The sequence below is a fragment of the Delphinus delphis genome, chromosome 4, assembly GCF_949987515.2.
Source record: "Delphinus delphis chromosome 4, mDelDel1.2, whole genome shotgun sequence".
Taxonomy (NCBI): Eukaryota; Metazoa; Chordata; class Mammalia; order Artiodactyla; family Delphinidae; genus Delphinus; species Delphinus delphis.
Window position 1 is genome coordinate 86,817,316 of NC_082686.1, and position 8,740 is coordinate 86,826,055.

Sequence of the window (8,740 nt, forward strand, 5' to 3'; positions counted from 1 at the left end):
TTTTGTTGTATTTCTTCCCAGTGTTTTTTTGTGTGTGTCTGAATATGTGTATATATTTTAAAATTAAGATTATATTGCATATACAGTTATGTGAACACCTAAAATTACACCATGAGAATTTTCCAAGTTCATAAATATTCTTCAGAAATACTACCTTTAGAATATCATTCTGACTTATCTCATTAAAAATAATTAAATGATTTTCTAATATATGGATAAAATTAGACTAGAAAAAATTATATCTGAGGTTTAAATTGAACAACTGATTTCACTAGTTTGGTTTCTAGATTTCTCTTTTTCCCTTGTCTGAGTGATAGACCTTAAATTGATCTATGACTATTTTATCACACGATGAGAAGCAGTGGAGTGGACCTATAGTGGTCAAGTCAAACGAGGATGATGACACATTCCCTGGCTACGTTGGGAGGGTTTTGGCAGATCAGTGACGGTCATTTGAATCCGAAAACAGTTTGTACTATGTGAGGCAAGGCATTATGATAAATTAGGATCTATTATTATAATTTTAGCACAACATCTTGTAAATATGAGTCTCTCAATCAATATTTGCTCAAAGTCAAAAGTGCAGGTGGCCATCCACAAGTAAAGTCTAACCTGTGATGTTCTGTTGTTGCAGTGTTCAAAATTCCAGGCTCTGTACAGATGCCATGAAGATTAATTCCACTTCTAATCATTGTAAAGAAGAGAAATTTAGAGTTGATCATAAATTTGCCCCATTAGAATAGACATAAAAGATTCCAATTTTTTTTTTTTTTTTTTTTTTTTTTTTTGCGGTACGCGGGCCTCTCACTGCCGTGGCCTCTCCCGTTGCGGAGCACAGGCTCCAGACGCGCAGGCTCAGCGGCCATTGCTCACGGGCCCAGGCGCTCCGCGGCATGTGGGATCTTCCCGGACCGGGTCACGAACCCGTGTCCCCTGCATCGGCAGGCGGACTCTCAACCACTGCGCCACCAGGGAAGCCCCCCAATTTTTTAAAAATAAGAATATTGCTATTAGCCAGAGGTTAGTTTTAACTAGTAAATATTCACCCAATAAATGGTAGCCTTATAAACTCCCTCGTAGCACTGATTTAGTGAACTCATTTTATCGGGGCAGTTCTTAGCATCAGAGTCTCAGTAATATTCTGGTATGTTGGAATATAGTTTAATTTATTCATCCTAGTTAGCCACAGCTGACTCAGTAACCAGGTGCAGCAGCTATGTATATGCTAGAATAACATAACAGAGATCCCTTCTTGGTTGACGGGGGTAGAGGGGGGGCGGGGGGCGGTCTTTCAAAAGGAGATTTGAAAGGAAAAGAGTTCATTATATTCATTCAGTATAAACATGTTCTATGAACTTCACAAAGTAGGTTAAATGATAAACATTTCATTTAATTGGAAAAGGAATTAATGGCTTAATTCTGTCACTGGTTAGACTCTAAAATGTGAGCGTTAAAAAAATTGACTTAAGCTCTCCTGAGAACCTACTTAAGGAGGAAAAGTCTTAATTCAGCAGATATTTCAAACCCTCATGGCTTGTATTCCTTAAACCTCCCTTTATTTTTGTGGTTTCTACAGTTACACCTAACACACTCTACTTCCTTACGTTCAGTAATAACCTGCATTTCACAGATAGAGAGCACTGCTAGCTTTCCCTTTTCTCCTCTTTATTTGTAGACTTTTATGTAGTTTTGGTTTAACTCATCTACTGATACATTATATACATCTAAGCCACTTTGTGCTGAGATGTTGGGAGGTCCACACAGTGGCATTTCCAGAGCTAATGACATGTGTTATATGTAAGTCACCCAGAACTCACAACAAAAAAGATAAGATTACCAGACCAAAATCCCAAATACAGACATTTCTGAATTCATGGCAAACATCACATTTACAATCTTGCTTAGTCCAACCCTTACAAAAACTAATGCAGTAGGATGTGGATTGCCATGGTGATGGAGAACAGAAAAGAGTACAGCCCAGTGTTTCTTAAAATATCATTCAAGAATTTCCTGCATCAGAAGCACCTAGAATGCTTACTAGAAAATGCCACACCTAGACCCGCAGAACCAAAATGTCTGGGGATTAAGCCAGTAAACTTAGATTTCTATCAAGTTCCCTGGCTGATTCTTATTCATGATAAAGCTTGAGCATCTCTGCTATAACATTATAACAATATTTATTAGCGTTAACTCTGTGAAGCTGGGCTTCAGACAGCACCTGGCCTGCTAGCATAATAAGCAGGGGGCATCATGAATACAGGTCAGGAAATTCTCCTGTAACATTCTTCAAGCCAAGCTGTTCTCTGTCATCACACCTCTACCCAGAAGCCACGGGGAGACTATGAGTACTAACAACAGGTCCTGATGGTGGGAGCAGTGGATTCCAGTTGGCAAGTCGCAGACTCCTTTATGGCACAGATTTCCCTTTGAAAGTGCTCGCGGAGGCATATGCACATATGAGCATATGAGGCACCATTAAGCAGTGAAAAATAATGTGAAATTAGGACACCTGACTTTAAATCCTAGCTCCAGTAGTCCTATTAGTTAGATGATACCTTACTCTGTCCAGTCCTGAGGCTTTCCTATGTGATCTTGGGGAAATTGTTTAAGTTTAAACATCAGGTTCTCACCAGATAATTACTTCACAGGTGTGAGGACTAAATGAGCGCCAAACACAATTTCAGAGATGTAAGTAGGTACTCAACAAAGTTACTCAGTAATTCTTTACATAGACACATGTGTGTGAAAAGTGTACAGATTATAAAGAGCTACACAGAAGGATGCAAGGATGTAGTACTGTTAGAATGAGCATGGATGGGTGACAACCTGTGTTAGAATTCCAGTTCCATCACATACCATCCATGTGATGTTGGGCAATTTACTTAATCTCTCTATGCCTCAGTTACCTCATTTATAAAGTGGGGATAATAGTATCCATCTCATAGGCCATTGTAAAAATTAATAAGAGAATACATTTAAATCCCTTAGCACAGAGTCTGATACATTGTAAGCACTAAGCAAATGTTCACTATTATTATGTTACTAGTGTAAGATGTTAATAGCAATGGCCGTATATTATATAATAATTTTCATAATTGATCTCCATGATAACTTTGTCAAGCAGGCTGGTAGGTCTTGTTTTCCTCATTTTACAGATGAGGACACAAGATATAGGGTCTAAGAACACTGACCTTCATCACACGACTAATAAATGGCAGTCAAGGTATGAACCTAGGTCAGCAGGAAGTTTGCTCAAATTATCTAGATATTTATTCCAGCCTTCCATTTCACTTTGTCTAAACCTAGTTTAGGACTAGTAAAACAAACTTGTTTGGAATTTACTTACAGAAAAGTGTTTTTCATAAGGGTTGCAATCAAAAAATTCTTAAGACTGGACAGAGTAAAGAATCATCTCCCTAATTTGTTTTGAAGACATTTAAACAGTATCTCCATTGTCATAGATCCTGGAATTTTCTACTAAAAAAATGTATTTATGTCTATACTGATGACTTCTAATAATCAAAGACCACCTATAAAACTACGGTTAACAAGTTGTCATGGCACTTATGGTTCCCTCATAGAATTCTCTTTTGAATTCTGCCCTTCCCCTCCAGTTCCAATGCCCCTCACCTGGTTTAGCACCTCATTGTCACCCCCATAATTAGCATAGTAATCCCCTATTTAGTCTTCCTACTGTAGTCAATCCTCACACTGCTTCCAGAAATATTCTAAAATTAAATCTTATTGTGTAACTCCTTGGCTTAAAAATGTTCATTGCTCACTGTGTCTGTTTGAAAAAATATCCTGTTACGTTAGCTGGCCATTAAGACTCTCACAACCCAACTTCCTTTCCAGTCTTGTATCACCCTCTCCCCACTGCAGCCACACTGAATGTTCCAGGAGATTTCACTTGCTGCTTCCTCTGACTGAAATGTCCTTCACCCACCAGACCCCTTCACCTGGAAAATTCCTACTTCTCTGTCAATTCTCAGCTCAAATAGAAACCTCTTTTCAAGGCCTTCCCACAGGACTTGGTTACACATGGTGAAATATAAAATGCATCATGTTGCTTCTGAATATGTGATGATTCTTTCCTCTTATGCCCTGAGGCTTTCTTTTATAGATTCAATCCTCAGTAGCCACTGATGACTGTGCCTGGCACATGGTAGATTCTCAATTCATATTTAATATACAAATGATTAGACAATAAGAGCTAGTTTGAGCAGGGCCTTGTGGGAATGGATCCCAGGATTGGAGAAAGAGATAGTCAGGGAGGCTGGAGAGTGAAGGCAGGAAATAAATCAACCTTTTTTTGTTGGAGTTCTGCCTGAGGCTGATGGTTGGTGAAGACACTCCCTCAGGCTTCACATAAATCTTTTTGAACTCTGGTTACCTGTTTACCATTTCCTACCCAGGTAGGTTTGAGCTACAACTGTCTGTTGATATCCCCCTGAACCAGATAAGTAGCAAAGTTAATAGATAAGAAACAATTCTTTGGAGTTGGCACAGAGGATAATATTGCCAGATCTAGCAAACAAAAATGCAGGATGCCCAATTAATTTGAATTTCATTGATAAACAATGAATACATTTTAGATACTTATATCCTGTATTTTATCTGGCAACTCTAAAACAGGGCCATCAATTGAGTTTGACAGTGATGAGTATTTTATTGAATTTATAAATGTTTGACTTCTCTCCAAAAAAGATGTAACACATAAGATAGATTAGTAAATTAGAAATAGAAAACAAGGAGTGAGTAAAATCTATAATCAATATAACTGAGCTTTAAATTTTGCCCTAAGCTTTCTGAAACAGTGCAACAAGTCATGATAAATTGCATGTGTTTTAGGATTTAAAAAGACCATTCTTTAAAGTGGAAAAGTATTATTATCATAAAGAAGAAATGTGGTATAATAGACTGTACTTTTAGTAAAAGAGTTTGTATTCAAGTCCTTAAACAAGTCACAACAGCATTCTGGGCCTCATTTCAGAGTTCATCTGTAAACTGGGATAATTATTGTCTGTTCCAGTTATCTACCTATGGCTGTGTAACAAGTTTCCCTGTAACTTAGTGACTTAAAACAACCACCACTTCATTTTAGCTTATGATTCCTGGATCAGGAAATCGAGCAGGTAATGTGTCTGCTCCATGCAGCATTGACTTAGATCACTCCATGTTATTCAGCTAGCTTATGAGCTGTTCTGAAGGTCCAAGATGCCTTCACTCTCACATCTGTGCCTTCGCTGGATTGTGCGGAAGGCCAGGCTCAACTGGGACTGTGGCCCAATGTACCTACATGTGGTCTCTCTAGTATGACAGTCTCAAGTACAATAATTAGACTTCTAACAAGGCAGCTCAGAGCTCTTGGAGAGTTTGTTCTAAGAGACAGGAAGTTGAAATTGCTAATCTCTTAAGACTTGGGCCCAGAAATGGATTCAGTGATGCTCCTCCATATTCTCCTGGTTATACAGTTGCAGGGCCAACCGCGATTCATGAACAGGGGACACAGACCCAAGCTGTCAATAGGATGATGGTCCAAAAAATGGTGGCCATCTTCCAGTCTGACTCTTCACCAGGTTCATGGGAAGATGAAGTGAGATGATGTATGTACAAGTACAGATAATGTAAATGGCCTATTAGGATCTAGGGTGCCAGTCCTATCAAAATCTCCCTTAACTATGGCCTCTACCTAATCCCTGCCACAGACAATCCTTTAAGCCAAGGAAAAGGCATACATGGTTTATGTAAATCATATGAGTGGGATCCTCACAGGGACTTCTTGGGAAAACAAAAGAACCTTGAATTTAATTAAAAGCAGCCGATAGATAAGACACTTATTTCCAGCTGAACTTATTTCTAGGGCACTGAACTCTGCCTTAGGTCATTGGACCAGTATAACGAATGGTCCTCTGGGTGAAAAAGAGCAGAGGAATGCAAAGTGGGGAAGGAGCGCCCAAAAGAAAACAGCTGTTTCTCAAATTTCTTTAGGGGTTAATTCTGAATAGCTTCTTCCTTTTCCACGAGTCTTTGTGATGGCCTTAAAGGACACCTGACCTCACATGATTGTATTTGCAGAAGAAGGACTTACCCAAATACAGAGTGCTTAGTCTTTTCTCCTTTTCTCTGTTTTTGCTGAACTGTCAATAAATTCCCAAGTGTTTGAACTAAGCAACAATGGGAATAATTTCCATTGCTGCTTCCCTCAGCATGAAAGAAGGCAATCTCTTTCCAATCCAAGGAAGTTGGTTAGCAAAATTAAGAAGCATCAGGAACCACCAGTTTCTCTGGCCTTTTATACTTTTTAAAAAAGAAAAGCAAATCACCAAATATGATTTTTGTTTATTTCTTTTGCAACAAGAAGTATTTACCCCAAGCTTCTGAGATGTTATTTCTAGGCTTGTTCTGTCAGTATCTGAAGAACACTTCACAGTGATGGGATAGCTTTTGGGTGCATGGGGAGAAAATAAGCAGTATTCAGACCCTCAGAGAACACTGTGGCAGCCATGGAGCCTGAGAATATGGCTCATATTTTTTACCATTGTCAAGAGACCCTGATGGTAGATGTTTCAATGACAAATCCAGTAGTTGCATTTCTACATGAAAGATCCTGAGGCTACTTTGCAGTATCTGAATTTAGATAGATAGAGAGATAGGTAGGTAGATAAATAAAGAGGGAATTCAAAATAGCTAACACTATTAAATGTTTTATGAAAACTCAGTTATATGAAGGCATAGCAGAGGCTAAATACTGGTCCCATGGTGGTGAGAGGATAAGGAAATAATGGGCCCATCGACCCCAAAAGTGTCTTGGTGCTGGAGACATAAAGTTATACAAGATTGGCATAGACAGTAACAATAATCCCAGGAGATGTTATTGCACTAGAAATTTCAAATGCTCTCAAAGATTTTTTCACAATTAAAATATTTAGTTGTTTTTATTATAAAATTATTTTGTAATTTTATCTTCAAATACCAAATAATAATAAGAAAATAGCCCAAGAGAGTTCCCCTTCATCTCCACACACTCTCCTCCCCACCCCTGCAGTGCACACAGACACCTCCTATAATCCCAATCCCTAGAGGTATCCACTGTTAAATGTTTTAACATAGCCTGGACTTCTATGCACAAATAAATATTTTAAGTTAGTGTGTTCATACTTTATACAATGTCCCATAATATGATTTTTAAATCAATATGTTATAGCCATCTTTCCACTTAAACACATAATAAAAATCATCTCGTCTTTTATAATGATTACATAAAAATTAATTTCCCAAAGTCCACTTTAAACAAGACCCTACTGAGTTTAGGTGGTTTCCGAAAGTTTTCTATTTCAAAGAGTGCTACAATGAACATCCTTGAATTTATATCATGGTAAACTTTAATGAGTATATCCGTATGGTAAATTTCTTGCAGTGAAATTTGGGGCCAAAACATTTGCACATTTTGTAATGTAATACATTTTTCTAGGTTGCCTTCTAGAAGACTACAACATTGCTCACTCCCACTAAGAACCTATAAACATTCCTAGGGAGATTTTTGTGCTGCCACTGGCTGCTTCATCAGAAGAAAAATTTGTTTCTGCCATTTAATGACTATTGAGAAAGTGATGACTTCTCCAGAAGCCAAAAAATCAATGGATAGGAAACCATGGGACTCAAAGACTGGTTTAAAACCCCAATAGTGGCTGGATAGCTTTCTTCAAATCTGGTGCCATGTAAGACGTTTGATTGTTTGAAAAGTGTATATCCTTATAGTGTTCACTGAAAGCTATTCAAGTGCCCTCTCAGCTGCTTGATGGGATGTATTTGAGTTACTTTCTTTTTTCCTTCCATACAGAATGCACTGAGAGTTCAGTATGATAGGTGAAGCACTGGGCAGGAAGTTATGGTGCATGGAGCTGATACCGGCTGTGCCACCAAGTAGCCCGTGAGGTACACAGTAGGGAAATTGATCTGTCAGGGCAAATCACAGCTCGGGCTAGACATGGCTATTTAAAGTGAGTCAAGCATAACAGTTGAAGCCATTGGTTGTGGTTAGATGGGATATGAGGCAGAAATGCTGGTTTGTATCAGCAGACATCAAAACTGAGCGAGAAAATGAGAAAAACATACTTCAAAGCAAGCAGAGCAAGAGGTCAGGTGGAGAAAGTGCTTTACAGAGAAGTAGTCCAGACTCCGAATACTGCCCTAGATAAATATAACTTAGACTTAGTTGAAGGTCCTCTGAATTGTAATCTATTCAGCAAAGATGTAAACACACACATGAAGTGCAAATATACATCCATGTATGTGTGTACATATATGTATACATACGTGTGTGTGTGTGTGTGTGTGTGTGTGTGTATTTAAGGATATAGCAATAATCAGATAAAGTCTTTCTCTTATAAAACTAGTATTTCAGTTAAGCGGACTAAGGATTTTGATCAGCAATTTTAATGTGTGTTGGGAGGAATATAGGACTTCCCCACACTACCAGCAATTCTCAGACACCAGCTGGGTGCCCCGCCGTTTAACTCAATTCCAACACTACCTACCTGAAGACAGCACCAAATTAAAAATGTTAAGGGCTCAGTCTCACAAGACTGCCCTTCACTCCAAATGCCAATTGCGAGTCCATGTTGTCACCTGTGCTTCTGACTGACTGGCTATAGATTCCAATGACACCTTGCTCAGGTTCAATTAATATGCTTGAGCAGCTCATAGAACTCAGAGAAACATATTACTTACTAGAACA